General features: G+C 47.3%; 1 long non-coding RNA gene across 1 annotated transcript in view; it reads left to right on the top strand.

Annotated features, from left to right (window-relative positions):
- LOC134911128 (uncharacterized) overlaps positions 1-16,029 on the top strand; it is a 62,850-nt gene extending 46,821 nt beyond the window's left edge. Inside the window, exons 2-3 of the long non-coding RNA XR_010176336.1 lie at positions 6,745-6,836; positions 14,877-16,029. This is a non-coding gene — a long non-coding RNA (uncharacterized LOC134911128). The remainder of the gene's footprint in view (positions 1-6,744; positions 6,837-14,876) is intronic.
- Positions 16,030-17,240: the final 1,211 nt, after the last annotated feature.

Below are 17,240 nucleotides of genomic sequence, written 5' to 3'. Positions count from 1 at the left end.
AGTGCTATCACATGATTCTCTGCCCAGCGAAGAATCCTTGCAGCTTCTGCCATTGCCCTCCTGCTTCTTGTGCCGCCCTGTCTGTTCACATGGGCGACTGCCGTGATGTTGTCCGACTGGATCAATACCGGTTTTCCCTGAAGCAGAGGTTCTGCCTGGTTTAGAGCATTGTATATTGCTCTTAGTTCCAGAATGTTTATGTGAAGAGACGTTTCCAGGCTCGTCCATACTCCCTGGAAGTTTCTTCCTTGTGTGACTGCTCCCCAGCCTCTCAGGCTGGCGTCCGTGGTCACCAGGATCCAATCCTGTATGCCGAATCTGCGGCCCTCCAATAGATGAGCACTCTGCAACCACCACAGAAGAGACACCCTTGTCCTTGGAGACAGGGTTATCCGTAGGTGCATCTGAAGATGCGACCCTGACCATTTGTCCAACAGATCCCTTTGGAAAATTCTTGCGTGGAATCTGCCGAATGGAATCGCTTCGTAAGAAGCCACCATTTTTCCCAGGACTCTTGTGCATTGATGTACAGACACCTTTCCTGGTTTTAGGAGGTTCCTGACAAGCTCGGATAACTCCTTGGCTTTTTCCTCCGGGAGAAAAACCTTTTTCTGAACCGTGTCCAGAATCATCCCTAGGAACAGCAGACGAGTTGTCGGCATTAACTGGGATTTTGGAATATTCAGAATCCACCCGTGCTGTTTTAGCACTTCTTGAGACAGTGCTAATCCCATCTCTAGCTGTTCTCTGGACCTCGCCCTTATTAGGAGATCGTCCAAGTATGGGATAATTAATACGCCTTTTCTTCGAAGAAGAATCATCATCTCGGCCATTACCTTTGTAAAGATCCGAGGTGCCGTGGACAATCCGAACGGCAGCGTCTGAAACTGATAGTGACAGTTTTGTACAACGAACCTGAGGTACCCCTGGTGTGAGGGGTAAATTGGAACGTGGAGATACGCATCCTTGATGTCCAAGGATACCATAAAGTTCCCCTCTTCCAGGTTCGCTATCACTGCTCTGAGTGACTCCATTTTGAACTTGAACTTCTTTATGTACAGGTTCAAGGACTTCAGATTTAGAATAGGCCTTACCGAGCCATCCGGCTTCGGTACCACAAAAAGAGTGGAATAATACCCCTTCCCTTGTTGCAGAAGAGGTACCTTGACTATCACCTGCTGAGAGTACAGCTTGTGAATGGCTTCCAACACCGTCTCCCTTTCGGAGGGGGACGTTGGTAAAGCAGACCTCAGGAAACGGCGAGGTGGATCTGTCTCTAATTCCAACCTGTATCCCTGAGATATTATCTGCAGGATCCAGGGATCTACTTGCGAGTGAGCCCACTGCGCGCTGTAATTTTTGAGACGACCGCCCACCGTCCCCGAGTCCGCTTGAGAAGCCCCAGCGTCATGCTGAGGCTTTTGTAGAAGCCGGGGAGGGCTTCTGATCCTGGGAAGGAGCTGCGTGTTGCTGTCTCTTCCCTCGACCTTTGCCTCGTGGCAAATATGAATAGCCCTTTGCTCTCTTATTTTTAAAGGAACGAAAGGGCTGCGGTTGAAAAGTCGGTGCCTTTTTCTGTTGGGGAGTGACTTGAGGTAGAAAGGTGGATTTCCCGGCTGTAGCCGTGGCCACCAAATCTGATAGACCGACTCCAAATAACTCCTCCCCCTTATACGGCAAAACTTCCATATGCCGTTTTGAATCCGCATCGCCTGTCCACTGTCGCGTCCATAAAGCTCTTCTGGCCGAAATGGACATAGCACTTACCCGTGATGCCAGTGTGCATATATCCCTCTGTGCATCACGCATATAAAGAAATGCATCCTTTATTTGTTCTAACGACAGTAGAATATTGTCCCTGTCCAGGGTATCAATATTTTCAATCAGGGATTCTGACCAAACTACCCCCGCACTGCCCATCCAGGCAGTTGCTACAGCTGGTCGTAGTATAACACCTGCATGTGTGTATATACTTTTTTGGATATTTTCCATCCTCCTATCTGATGGATCTTTAAGTGCGGCCGTCTCAGGAGAGGGTAACGCCACTTGTTTAGATAAGCGTGTTAGCGCCTTGTCCACCCTAGGAGGTGTTTCCCAGCGCTCCCTAACCTCTGGCGGGAAAGGGTATAATGCCAATAATTTCTTTGAAATTATCAGCTTTTTATCAGGGGCAACCCACGCTTCATTACACACGTCATTTAGTTCTTCTGATTCAGGAAAAACTATAGGTAGTTTTTTCATACCCCACATAATACCCTGTTTAGTGGTACCTGTAGTATCAGCTAAATGTAACGCCTCCTTCATTGCCAAAATCATATAACGTGTGGCCCTACTGGAAAATACGGTTGATTCGTCACCGTCACCACTGGAGTCATCGCCTGTGTCTGGGTCTGTGTCGACCGACTGAGGCAAAGGGCGTTTCACAGCCCCTGACGGTGTTTGAGTCGCCTGGACAGGCACTAATTGATTGTCCGGCCGTCTCATGTCGTCAAACGACTGCTTTAGCGTGTTGACACTATCCCGTAGTTCCATAAATAAAGGCATCCATTCTGGTGTCGACCCCCTAGGAGGTGACATCCCCATATTTGGCAATTGCTCCGCCTCCACACCAATATCGTCCTCATACATGTCGACACACACGTACCGACACACAGCAGACACACAGGGAATGCTCCTAATGAAGACAGGACCCACTAGCCCTTTGGGGAGACAGAGGGAGAGTTTGCCAGCACACACCAAAAGCGCTATATATATATCAGGGATAGCCTTATAATAAGTGCTCCCCTATAGCTGCTTTGTTATATAAAAATATCGCCATAAATTTGCCCCCCCTCTCTGTTTTACCCTGTTTCTGTAGTGCAGTGCAGGGGAGAGACCTGGGAGCCGTCCTGACCAGCGGAGCTGTGAGAGGAAATGGCGCCGTGTGCTGAGGAGATAGGCCCCGCCCCTTTTCCGGCGGGCTCGTCTCCCGCTATTTTGAGAAATCAGGCAGGGGTTAAATATCTCCATATAGCCTCTAGGGCTATATGTGAGGTATTTTTAGCCTTTATAGGTACTCATTTTGCCTCCCAGGGCGCCCCCCTCCCAGCGCCCTGCACCCTCAGTGACTGCCGTGTGAAGTGTGCTGAGAGGAAAATGGCGCACAGCTGCAGTGCTGTGCGCTACCTTTAGAAGACTGCAGGAGTCTTCAGCCGCCGATTCTGGACCTCTTCTGTCTTCAGCATCTGCAAGGGGGCCGGCGGCGCGGCTCCGGTGACCATCCAGGCTGTACCTGTGATCGTCCCTCTGGAGCTTGATGTCCAGTAGCCAAGAAGCCAATCCATCCTGCACGCAGGTGAGTTGACTCCTTCTCCCCTCAGTCCCTCGCTGCAGTGATCCTGTTGCCAGCAGGAATCACTGTAACATAAAAAACCTAGCTAAACTTTCTCTAAGCAGCTCTTTAGGAGAGCCACCTAGATTGCACCCTTCTCGGCCGGGCACAAAAATCTAACTGGAGTCTGGAGGAGGGTCATAGGGGGAGGAGCCAGTGCACACCACCTGATCGGAAAAGCTTTACTTTTTGTGCCCTGTCTCCTGCGGAGCCGCTATTCCCCATGGTCCTTTCAGGAACCCCAGCATCCACTAGGACGATAGAGAAATGTATATTTCGCAATACCTCGAAGCTTACTTAGAACATATACGGCACGATGATACATGCCCCTCAGACATTGATTCATACATACATGCTTTTACTATCCCACTAGGTTATACATTTCCCACCTACAACTCTCCCCGATCATCCAAACTTGTATATATTGTGTAGATAATATTTTCTGTTTACTAGTCAAGTGTGGCAGTTATTGATGACTGCCAAAGGGTGGACTGTCAAAGTCGAAAATATTGCAGTACACACATCGCGTACAAACTACACACAGATGGCCTCCGTGTGCGTACTTGTTCTGCCGTGCATGCGCATATTCGCAAGTTGCGTATGATCGCTCCCGCGGTCCTGCGTATTAGAGCGTGGTATGAGTAATTACGGTAGTATTTGTAATCACATGGAAAAGCCATAAAAACACATTACATATTCAATCCACATAGTGCACAATGTACACATAGTCCACATGCACCACACCAGCGAGTTATACTTGCTTAAAGGGTACAATAACAAAGGGATTCACCTTTACAGGATAGGAGGGGACAGAATTAGGTTAGGAGATGGTGTTTGGTATCCAGCTGTAGGGTATTTTAAGAACAATATTCCGGTGTTAGTTTGCAGAAGATCGCACGCTCCTGCGAATAGTTATGTGGAGGAGCAGAATATTAATATCAACTGTATATACTGTACTCCTGATATTCGGCGAGAACCCAGTGGAGAACATCTGCAAGTGCACCTGGACCAGACATCGCCCACCTATTCAAACCGACCTATGATCTCTCCTGTACTGTAAATGACCATGCCAGTGACCAATAGACAAATAGATTACATTTTCCATTGTGTTAGGTTTTGGACAAATGTATAAAAAGCCAGCTGCAGGCCCGGTCAAACACAATCTCTGAAGATCATCTACCTTGATGATTGAGGACCGGACAGGGAAGCACAGGCGAACAAACGTATATGTACCATTGACTGTAGCCTTTTTCTCTTATTGTATTGTATTATTCTTGTAACCCCCTGCTAGTAAAATAACCGTTGGTGGGTTGGACCCCAACATAGTTTTGAAATACAATTTGGTGTCGTGTCCCATTTCCTGCTAAGGTTTAAGGTATATTTCTATCACACGTGTAGCTGCATTGTGCTCTCAGCGTGTCTGTGTGTGTGTGTGTGTGTGTGTGTGTGTGTGTGTGTGTGTGTGTGTGTGTGTGTGTGTATGCACTACATGTACTTTGTACGTCCGTCGCGGCGTGAGTACGCAAAGTGCGTACAGGGTATGGGCCTTTGTACGCTAAGTGTGTAAAAAGTACGTAGGGTGAGGATTACATACAGCGGCTGCAGCGGCTCGAATTAAAGAGTATTAAGGCATAGCTTTCTGTCCTGTAAAATAATCAGCATTCACATTATATCTGCCCCACCTGCACTGCACATGGTTTTGCCCATTAGAGAACAATTTTGCTGCTGCGATGAGATCTGAATTAGGCCCATAATCAGTCATTGTAGTTTATCTTACCTTCTGGTGGTGTGAAACTTATGGGGCTTCAGTGACATTTATGATTGTCTCTGAAACAGAAGCGGTCTAACCAGGGGCGTTTTAAGAGAGGAGGAGGCCCGTGTTCAGTTTCCTCTGTTCGGGCCCCCTCCTCTTTGCCTGGAGCGCTGTAGAGTCTGAGCACTAGAGGGCTCAGACTCTACTGCGCATGCGCAGATCTCCAGGAAAATGGCGCAGCTGCCATTTTCCCTGAGATTTCTCTACTGCGCACGCGCAGGACTCCGTGAAAAGGGATGCTTAGCCATTTTCACAGAGTTCTAATAGCGCTGCGGATGCCGGCTCTGGACTTCGGAGGGGTGAGTATTTTAAAAATGGGTGCAGTGTGTGTGGTGGGGGCCCTCTCTGGACTCAGGGGCCCGCGTGCACCGCACACACTGCACCCATTATAGAAACGCCAGTGTACTCACTCCTCCAAAGTCCAGCACCGGCATCCGCAGCGCTATTAGAACTCTATGAAAATGGCTCAGCGTCCCTTTTCACAGAGTTCTGCGCATGCACAGTAGAGAAATCTCAGGGAAAATGGCAGCTGCGCCATTTTCCCGGAGATCTGCCGCATGCGCAGTAGAGTCTGAGCCCTCTAGTGCTCAGACTCTACAGCGCTCCGGGCAAAGAGGAGGGGGCCCAAACAGAGGAAACTGAACACGGGCCTCCTCCTCTCTTAAAACGCCCCTGGGTGAGTATTTTAAAAATGGGTGCAGTGTGTGCGGTGGGGGCCCTCTCTGTACTCAGGGGCCCGTGTGCACCGCACACACTGCACCCATTATAGAAACGCCAGTGGGTCAAACAGCTGTGTTGGTGTGTGTATTAACCCAATGAGCAATTAACCGACTTTATAATAGCAAAAAAATAAATAAATAGAATTTAATCATAAAATGAAATAAAAAAATAAAAATTTGAGATATAGCACAAAATAGATAACATTTTACAAAGTAGCCATTTAAACTATGCAAGATATTCCATGCTCATATCTATATATTAATATTCCAGGTGATCACTATATTGTATTTGTAATATTAATTAGCAGATTCTACGGCCTACAGCTAAAAAAATTACTGCAATACAGACTAGCAGTAAAAAGAAAAAAAAAGTAATAATAATAAATAATAATAATAATAATTTTTATATATATATATATATATATATAAATAGCACAACAGTATCTTTATCTTGCGCCAAACTAAGAGCAGCACAACGGGAGAGATACCTGTTGAAAGACCTCAATAACATACACAATAAAAAACAATATTCCCAAGTGAGCTAATTAGAAACGTATCTACAATGATTCTTCCAGTGTTGTTTCCATGGATAGGATTTGAATACTGGAGAAGGTTAATGTCTGGGAACGGACACCCCTCACCAAGATAGTCACCCAAACAAGAGGCCCAAGGCCAATTAGTAAAAAATTATTTTAATAGCATACATTTGAACAAATGCAATTTTTACACAGAGTTCATTATGCACTGTTTACACAGATGTGTTTAAAAATAATGCCAGTAAAAGACAACCAATATGTTTGTTGTATGATTTTGACTCTAGATACTCCCTCACTTTTTTCAAGGTGCGAGCTCGAGGGGGAGTATCTTCACAAACTGGGTTGGAAACTTCTGACTGACAAACCCAACACCTTTCGTCTTAACGACTTCATCAGGGGTAATGAGAATAAAAAAAACAGGCTTGCTTGCTATTAATGGCTTTATATATGGAAATTCACAACCTTGAATATAAGAATGATGGAGTCTCCTATGCTGGCTCCTGATAGGAGCTTTCTTGGTAGTTCTTTTTAGCAATCTTAATAATCCTAGGTGAAAATTTCTATAGGCTGCCTTAAAAATAATTAAGGAAAACTCCTTTTATGGAGCTCCTTATGGGAACTATTGGTTGGAGTTCCCTTTAGAGATACCGGCAGTCATGTTATAGCAGCCTGCCTGAATAAGATATCCAGAAATTATAATCAAGACTGTTACTGGTGTTAGCCCGTATAGAAAATAATTCAAAAAGTATATAGCTGATTAGACAATCACAACGCAATGTAACTTCCTCAGTAATGCTCACAGAATGGATCCTGAAGGATTTTAGCTGTGCATGGAAGTGACAGAATATATATATATATATATATATATATATATGATATTTGGTGACTAGTACTGCGCTTACAAACACTTCTATATTCTAAATTTAATAGAAATTATTCCCCGTGTCAATTAATGGTTAACTTACAGTGAAATCGGCTGCTCCCCTAAGATTGGTCCTCTGCCTGAAAAGGGCCTGTTGGATAGATATGAAAATGGTTTTCTTTGGAGGCGCCTATTCATATGGCTTTCTATAGGTTAATTCCTTATCACAGAGATCTTAATTATAAATTTAAATAGCACAACAGATCATTGAGTACAACCAAATTTATACAATAAACAAACTAGAAAAGTGTACTTACAAAAAATATATATTAATTCATGGACACAGTGTGTATGTTAAAAACCAATCGTATCCCTTTATTAACGGATCTGAATGATCAATCCATAAAACACCCAATGCATTTCGTCATTAGAGACTTCATCAGGGGTAAACAATATCATCGATATTAGTGGATTTTATAAAAATAAGAATTTACTTACCGATAATTCTATTTCTCATAGTCCGTAGTGGATGCTGGGAACTCCGTAAGGACCATGGGGATTAGCGGCTCCGCAGGAGACTGGGCACAAAAGTAAAAGCTTTAGGACTACCTGGTGTGCACTGGCTCCTCCCCTATGACCCTCCTCCAAGCCTCAGTTAGGATACTGTGCCCGGACGAGCGTACACAATAAGGAAGGATTTTGAATCCCGGGTAAGACTCATACCAGTCACACCAATCACACCGTACAACCTGTGATCTGAACCCAGTTAACAGCATGATAACAGAGGAGCCTCTGAAAGATGGCTCACAACAATAATAACCCGATTTTTGTAACAATAACTATGTACAAGTATTGCAGACAATCCGCACTTGGGATGGGCGCCCAGCATCCACTACGGACTATGAGAAATAGAATTATCGGTAAGTAAATTCTTATTTTCTCTGACGTCCTAGTGGATGCTGGGAACTCTGTAAGGACCATGGGGATTATACCAAAGCTCCCAAACGGGCGGGAGAGTGCGGATGACTCTGCAGCACCGAATGAGAGAACTCCAGGTCCTCCTCAGCCAGGGTATCAAATTTGTAGAATTTAGCAAACGTGTTTGCCCCTGACCAAGTAGCTGCTCGGCAAAGTTGTAAAGCCGAGACCCCTCGGGCAGCCGCCCAAGATGAGCCCACCTTCCTTGTGGAATGGGCTTTTACAGATTTAGGCTATGGCAGGCCTGCCACAGAATGTGCAAGCTGAATTGTACTACAAATCCAACGAGCAATAGTCTGCTTAGAAGCAGGAGCACCCAGCTTATTGGGTGCATACAGGATAAACAGCGAGTCAGATTTCCTGACTCCATCCGTCCTGGAAACATATATTTTCAGGGCCCTGACTACGTCCAGCAACTTGGAGTCCTCCAAGTCCCTAGTAGCCGCAGGCACCAGAATAGGCTGGTTCAAGTGAAATGCTGAAACCACCTTAGGGAGAAATTGAGGACGAGTCCTCAATTCTGCCCTGTCCGTATGAAAAATTAGGTAAGGGCTTTTATAGGATAAAGCCGCCAATTCTGAGACACGCCTGGCTGAAGCCAGGGCTAACAACATTACCACTTTCCAAGTGAGATATTTTAAGTCCACAGCGGAGAGTGGTTCAAACCAATGTGATTTTAGGAACCCCAAAACTACATTGAGATCCCAAGGTGCCACTGGAGGCACAAAAGGAGGCTGTATATGCAGTACCCCCTTGACAAACGTCTGAACTTCAGGAACTGAAGCCAGTTCTTTCTGGAAGAAAATCGACAGGGCCGAAATTTGAACCTTAATGGACCCTAATTTTAGGCCCATAGACAGTCCTGTTTGCAGGAAATGTAGGAAACGACCCAGTTGAAATTCCTCTGTAGGGGCCTTCCTGGCCTCGCACCACGCAACATATTTACGCCAAATACGGTGATAATGTTGCACGGTTACATCCTTCCTGGCTTTGATCAGGGTAAGGATGACTTCATCCGGAATGCCTTTTTCCTTCAGGATCCGGCGTTCAACCGCCAAGCCGTCAAACGCAGCCGCGGTAAGTCTTGGAACAGACGGGGTCCCTGCTGAAGCAGGTCCTTTCTTAGAGGTAGAGGCCACGGGTCCTCTGTGAGCATCTCTTGAAGTTCCGGGTACCAAGTCCTTCTTGGCCAATCCGGAGCCACGAGTATAGTCCTTACTCCTCTCCTTCTTATGATCCTCAGTACCTTGGGTATGAGAGGCAGAGGAGGGAACACATACACTGACTGGTACACCCACGGTGTTACCAGAGCGTCCACAGCTATTGCCTGAGGGTCCCTTGATTTGGCGCAATACCTGTCCAGTTTTTAGTTGAGGCGGGACGCCATCATGTCCACCTTTGGTTTTTCCCAACGGTTCACAATCATGTGGAAGACTTCTGGGTGAAGTCCCCACTCCCCCGGATGGAGGTCGTGTCTGCTGAGGAAGTCTGCTTCCCAGTTGTCCACTCCCGGAATGAACACTGCTGACAGTTCTATCACATGATTTTCCGCCCAGCGAAGAATCCTTGCAACTTCTGTCATTGCCCTTCTGCTTCTTGTGCCGCCCTGTCTGTTTACGTGGGCGACTGCCGTGATGTTGTCTGACTGGATCAGCACCGGCTGACCTTGAAGCAGAGGTCTTGCTAGGCTTAGAGCATTGTAGATGGCCCTTAGCTCCAGGATATTTATGTGAAGAGATGTCTCCAGGCTTGACCACAAGCCCTGGAAATTTCGTCCCTGTGTGACTGCTCCCCAGCCTCTCAGGCTGGCATCCGTGGTCACCAGGACCCAGTCCTGAATGCCGAATCTGCGGCCCTCTAGAAGATGAGCACTCTGCAACCACCACAGGAGAGACACCCTTGTCCTTGGTGACAAGATTATCCGCTGATGCATCTGAAGATGCGACCCGGACCATTTGTCTAGCAGATCCCACTGGAAGGTTCTTGCGTGGAATCTGCCGAATGGGATTGCTTCGTAAGAAGCCACCATCTTTCCCAGGACCCTTGTGCATTGATGCACTGAGACTTGGCCTGGTTTTAGGAGATTTCTGACTAGTTCGGATAACTCCCCGGCTTTCTCCTCCGGGAGAAACACCTTTTTCTGGACTGTGTCCAGGATCATCCCTAGGAATAGGAGTCGGGTAGTCAGGATCAGCTGAGATTTTGGAATATTGAGAATCCAACCGTGCTGGCGCAGCACTATCTGAGATAGTGCTACCCCGACTTCCAACTGTTCCCTGGATCTTGCCCTTATCAGGAGATCGTCCAAGTAAGGGATAACTAAAACTCCCTTCCTTCGAAGGAGTATCATAATTTCGGCCATTACCTTGGTAAAGACCCGGGGTGCCGTGGACAATCCAAATGGCAGCGTCTGAAACTGATAGTGACAGTTCTGTATCTTGAATTTGAACCTTTGTATGTAAGTGTTCAAGGATTTTAGGTTTAAAATTGGTCTCACCGAGCCGTCCGGCTTCGGTACCACAAATAGTGTGGAATAGTACCCCTTTTCCTGTTGTAGGAGGGGTACCTTGATTGTCACCTGCTGGGAATACAGCTTGTGAATGGCATCCAATACTGCCTCCCTGTCTGAGGGAGACGTCGGTAAAGCAGACTTTAGAAAACGGCGAGGGGGAGACGTCTCGAATTCCAATTTGTACCCCTGAGATACCACTTGAAGGATCCAGGGGTCCACTTGCGAGTGGGCCCACTGCGCATTGAACTTTTTGAGACGGGCCCCCACCGTGTCTGCTTGTAAAGCCCCAGCGTCATGCTGAGGACTTTGCGGAGGCGGGAGAGGGCTTTTGTTCCTGGGAACTGGCTGTTTGTTGCAGCCTTTTTCCTCTCCCTCTGCCACGGGGCATAAATGAGGCGCCTTTTGCCCGCTTGCCCTTATGGGGCCGAAAGGACTGCGCCTGATAATACGGCGTCTTCTTAGGTTGAGAAGCTACCTGGGGTAAAAATGTGGATTTTCCAGCAGTTGCCGTGGCTACCAGGTCTGATAGACCTACCCCAAATAACTCCTCCCCCTTATAAGGCAATACTTCCATGTGCCTTTTAGAATCCGCATCACCTGACCACTGCCGCGTCCATAAACCTCTTCTAGCAGAAATGGACAGCGCGCTAACTCTTGATGCCAGTCGGCAAATATCCCTCTGTGCATCACGCATATATAGAAATGCATCCTTCAAATGCTCTATAGTCAGTAATATACTGTCCCTATCTAGGGTATCAATATTTTCAGTCAGGGAATCCGACCACGCCAGGCCTGCACTGCACATCCAGGCTGAGGCGATTGCTGGTCGCAGTATAACACCCGTGTGAGAGTATATACATTTTAGGATATTCTCCAGCTTTCTATCGGCAGGTTCCTTTAGGGCGGCCGTATCAGGAGAAGGTAGTGCTACCTGTTTTGACAAACGTGTGAGCGCTTTATCCACCCTAGGGGGTGTTTCCCAACGTGCCCTATCCTCTGGCGGGAAAGGGTACGATGCCAATAACCTTTTAGGAATTATCAGTTTTTTATCGGGGGAAACCCACGCCTCATCACACACTTCATTTAATTCCTCGGATACAGGAAAAACTACAGGCAGTTTTTTCTCACCAAACATAATACCCTTTTTAGTGGTACTTGTATTATCAGAGATATGCAATACATTTTTAATTGCTTCAATCATGTAACGTGTGGCCCTAGTGGAAGTCACGTTTGTCTCATCATCGTCGACACTGGAGTCAGTATCCGTGTCTGTGTCTGCCATTTGAGGTAACGGGCGTTTTAAAGCCCCTGATGGCGTTTGAGACCCTTGGACAGGCGCAAGCTGAGTAGCCGGCTGTCTCATGTCGTCAACTGTCTGTCGTAACGAGCTGACACTGTCACGCAATTCCTTCCATAAGCTCATCCACTCAGGTGTCGACTCCCCAGGGGGTGACAACTGTATAATAGGCAATTGCTCCGCCTCCATCTCATTTTCCTCCTCAAACATGTCGACACAATCGTACCGACACACCGCACACACACACAGGGAATGCCCTTATAGAGGACAGGACCCCACAAGCCCTTTGGGGAGACAGAGGGAGAGTATGCCAGCACACACCAGAGCGCTATATATAAACAGGAATACCACTATTAAATGTGCTTTTCCCTTTATAGCTGCTGTTAGTATCAAAACTGCGCCAAATTAGTGCCCCCCCTCTCTTTTTTACCCTTTTCTGTAGTGCAGGACTGCAGGGGAGAGTCAGGGAGACGTCCTTCCAGCGGAGCTGTGATGGAAAATGGCGCCTGTGTGCTGAGGAGATAGGCTCCGCCCCCTTCTCGGCGGCCTTTTCTCCCGCTTTTTTGTAAGTTCTGGCAGGGGTTAAAATACATCCATATAGCCCTGGGGGTTATATGTGGTGTATTTATGCCAGCCAAGGTGTTTTACATTGCTGCTCAGGGCGCCCCCCCCTAGCGCCCTGCACCCTCAGTGACCGGAGTGTGAAGTGTGCCTCTTCTTGCTTCTGGCTCTGTAAGGGGGCCGGCGGCGCGGCTCTGGGACCGAGCTCCGAGGCTGGGCCTGTGTTCGGTCCCTCTGGAGCTAATGGTGTCCAGTAGCCTAAGAAGCCCAATCCACTCTGCACTTCAGGTGAGTTCGCTTCTTCTCCCCTTAGTCCCTCGATGCAGTGAGCCTGTTGCCAGCAGGTCTCACTGAAAATAAAAAACCTAAAACTAAAACTTTCACTAAGAAGCTCAGGAGAGCCCCTAGTGTGCACCCTTCTCGGCCGGGCACAAAAATCTAACTGAGGCTTGGAGGAGGGTCATAGGGGGAGGAGCCAGTGCACACCAGGTAGTCCTAAAGCTTTTACTTTTGTGCCCAGTCTCCTGCGGAGCCGCTAATCCCCATGGTCCTTACGGAGTTCCCAGCATCCACTAGGACGTCAGAGAAAATTATGTATTTCTTTCGATATGGTTGTCTCTCTGTATACGGTTGAAGATTGTGACTATTTTTCTCTTATCAAAATTTTATTGTTCAAACTTAATGTTGAGCCTTTAAGGCCTCTTCTGAGGGCCCCACTGGAATTAATCCACCACAAGTAAAATAGTAATTGACTTGAATTCCCGTCCCTACCGAGGATCCTTTTGTACCTTTCTTCAATGATCCTGTGTTAGTAGTTATATTATACGTCTCAATTAGGCAAAAAAAGTTTTAGGGTCCCAATTACTGTAGGAGTCCTTCTGAAATCTCTCCTATGCAGTCCTCTATGGCAGGGGTTCTCAAACTTGGTCCTCAGGACCCCACACAGTGCATGTTTTGCAGGTAACCCAGCAAGTGCACAGGTGTATTAATTACTCACTGACCCATTTTAAAAGGTCCACAGGTGGAGCTAATTATTTCACTTGTGATTCTGTGAGGAGACCTGCAAAACATGCACTGTGTGGGGTCCTGAGGGCCGAGTTTGAGAACCTGTGCTCTATGGTGATCCCTCCTGTTCAGCTGACTGCATAGGAGAGATTTCAGAAGGACTCCTAATTGGGGCCCTAAATTTTTTTTGCCTAATTGAGACGTATTGTTTATTGTATAAATTTGGTTTTACTCAATGATCTATTGTGCTATTCAAATTTATAATTAAGATCTCTGTGATAAGGAATTAACCTATAGAAAGTCATATGAATATTTAAGTTATTAGTGCCAAGACATTACTGAGAAACAATATTATACCCATCTTCTACTGCTGCAATAACATGAGTTATTCCTGGGTCGAGTGACTCAGGAAACCTACCCTGGTAGCTAAAAATCCTGACTTAAAAATCCCAGGGTTTTGCACGTGAACGCATAAAACCCGGGATTTTGGTAAATGTAAAAGGAGACTGCCTGGGACTAGATAGACCTCAGCAATTTTCAAGTGTAAGCAGCACGACCTGGGTTATCCGACCCGGGTTATGCTTAAAAGCTGCTGATTGGATGTGTATGCAGAGGTCTGCCTCAAGGGAGCTATCAGAGTCAGATTTAAAGGTCACTTGACCCGAGTTATTTCTCAAGGACCCTTTTACTACTTTTCCACCAAAAACCCACCTAAAACCCAGGTCCAACCTGGGTTCTGGACATGGTTCCAACTCAGGTCGGACACGGGTCAGACCCCGTTTACACTGCACCTTGGACCAGGTTTTTCCAGAGTCAGCCCTGTTTACACTGAACCCACTCCCTTGAGGCGTACCTCTGCATACACAGCCAATCAGCAGCTTTTAAACTAAACCTACATCATGTAACCTGGGTTGCGCAATTGACACTGCACACTTACCCGTGTTTGATGCTGGTGGCTACTAGGGTCAGATTCCCGGGTTACTCAACCCGGGTTATTTTTCAAGGACCCTTTTACACTGGCCCATGACTCAGGTAGACCCAGCAATAACCCAGGTTATTACAGAGATACTGCACACAGAGCTACTAACCAGGAACAGGTAGTACATGTGACCACAGCGGAGTGCCTGTAGTACCAATGACAGTCTGCAGGAGAATAGGTATTGGGCTGACAGCAGAATGTATATGGAACTCCAGAGTATAATGAGACACCTGTTTAATTACAGTACAGGGCAGCCCAGATGATAGATGCTATGAGATAAATGTGGAATGAATGAATGCAGGAAGCACTGCAGGTAACTGGAGGCTGGTTGATGCAGATGCACTCTGTGAATGCAAATTACTGAAGCAAAGCCAAATGCAGACGCACCTTGTAAATGCGGGTCACTGGAGGCAGAATCGGATGCAGATGCACTTTACGGATGCCGGTCACTGAAGGCAGAATCAGATGCGGGAAATGGAAGACAGACGGAATCCACTGCAGCCAAGAGCCAGGAGACTGTTCTCTGGAATTTGAGTTTTTCTGGCAATGGCCTGGACTAATGTGCCCTACACACTCAGCGATGTCTGCAATTTGCACGATGTTCGATCTGAATGATGATCGATATCGTCCAAATTGACTTGCATTGAAAAAGACTGAGAACCAACGATGAACGACTGCGGGGCTGTGAATCGGTCATCGTCGGTACCTCCACACTAAATGATATGAACAGTATATATACAGTATAATAACAATAATAACAACAGATATATACAGTATTGTTCATTTCTGAATAAGAGATGGTTTAAATAGGGCACTTCCAGCGCCTATTTTATGAACAAGCGCTGTGAGTGCGGCTGCAGGAATTTGGTTGGCAGATGGAATGTTGTCGGGAAAATCCAAGAGGCAACGCCACCGCAGGAAGTGACAGGAAGGCATATGCTATTCATACAGGGCCGGTTCTAGACCTTGTGGCGCCCAAGGCGAAAGATTCCTTTGGCGCCACCCCCCCCCCAAAGGGTTAGTGCACACCGTAAGCGCACGTCAAAAATAGGGCGTGGCATCATAGGGGAAGGGCGTGACCAAAGTTATGCACCCTGTAGTTGTGCCGCCAGTAGAGTTGTGCCCCTGTAGTTGTGCTCCCTGTAGAGTTTTGCCCCCTGTAGCTGTACCCCCAGTAGAGTTGTGCCCCCTGTAGCTGTACCCCCTGTAGAGCTGTGCCCCCTGTAGCTGTGCCCCCAATAGAGTTGTGCCCCCTGTACCTGTACCCCCTGTAGAGTTGTGCCCCCAGTAGAGTTGTGCCCCCTGTAGCTGTGCACCTGTAGTTATGCCCCTAGTAGCGCCGCTTACAAAAAAACTAATAATAAAAAAAAAATACTCACCAGCCCAGCTCCTGCTTCCCGACCGCTGCTGCTGTCTCTGCCGCTGCTCCTCGGATCTATGGGAGAGACGTCTAGCGTCTACGGCCGCTCCCACAATGCCGTGCGGTGCGCAATGACGTCAGGCGCACCGCACAGCAGCATGTGGGTGCTGGGAAGGTCAGGCACGGCAGCGGCGGCAGTGCCCTTCAGTATGCGGCACCCCGGGTAAAAATCCTGCTTGCCCGCGGCAAGAGCCGCTATTGTACCTGTAGCATTGCAGCCCTGCTCTCTACTGCTTTCCTCTAATTTACAAAGTATACATGACACTGTTATTACCACACTACACATTTCAAACCAACATTCACAATAAATGGTCGACCAAACTGTATCATCCTAAATAAATTCAATTCCAGCCACAGCTTTTCATTTTGTGCAAATAGTCATTTTAAAATCACATTGACTTTTGATGTATTTGTTATCATTTAATTTCTTTATGACCTGGAATCTTGCAAAGTCTCCAAAGATAGAACATTTTCTGGCGCTCGCTCTAAGATCATTTTCAAATTTATTGCAAAACTGTAAAATACACATTTCTGCAGCAGGGTTCACAGGTTTCCACATGGAAACATCGGGGGTGTAGAGTGGATCTGGATCGAGAGGAACAAACAGGCAAAGCTTTAGCTGTCCCAGGATGCATAGGGGCCTCCTCTATAACCCCGCCTCCAGGCACTGTGAGCTCAGTTTTTAGTTGGTGCCTGCAGCAGCAGGTCACTAAACAGGAAAGCTTTTTCCTTTTTTGCTAAAACTTAATTTTTTTCTTCAGGGCTGAGAGCATTGTAAGTCAGACTGACTTCAGTGCTGCTGCTGCATCACCTCCCAAGCGGTGCCACATACTCCCGCTGGCCTGGTTCCCAGGTACTTGTGGGGGGACGTCCGCAGGCATAGGCACAGTTCCGGACCACTCTCAAGGATCACGCGGCTGCTACCGGGAGGCAGGTAAGAGGGTCTCCTTTGCGGCCTAGGGAAATGGGTCGCGGCACTGGCGTGGACACTGTCACTGGGCAGGGACCCTACTAGACCACCAGGGCAATAGGAGCACAGGTCAGGTGTATTAACACCTCATTTAATAAGGCTTCATAGTACCTGGATTGGAAGAACAGCATATGGGAGGCGCGCACTTGACCTGTAGCCCCTCCCCTGGCCCAGGGCGCCATCTCCTGCAGATTTCCCACCCTGGAGCTGCATCACTC

The sequence above is a fragment of the Pseudophryne corroboree genome, chromosome 4 (assembly GCF_028390025.1).
Source record: "Pseudophryne corroboree isolate aPseCor3 chromosome 4, aPseCor3.hap2, whole genome shotgun sequence".
In the NCBI taxonomy this organism is placed as follows: Eukaryota; Metazoa; Chordata; class Amphibia; order Anura; family Myobatrachidae; genus Pseudophryne; species Pseudophryne corroboree.
Note: the sequence above shows the minus strand (reverse complement) of the source record. Positions and strands in the feature narration are given on the sequence as shown.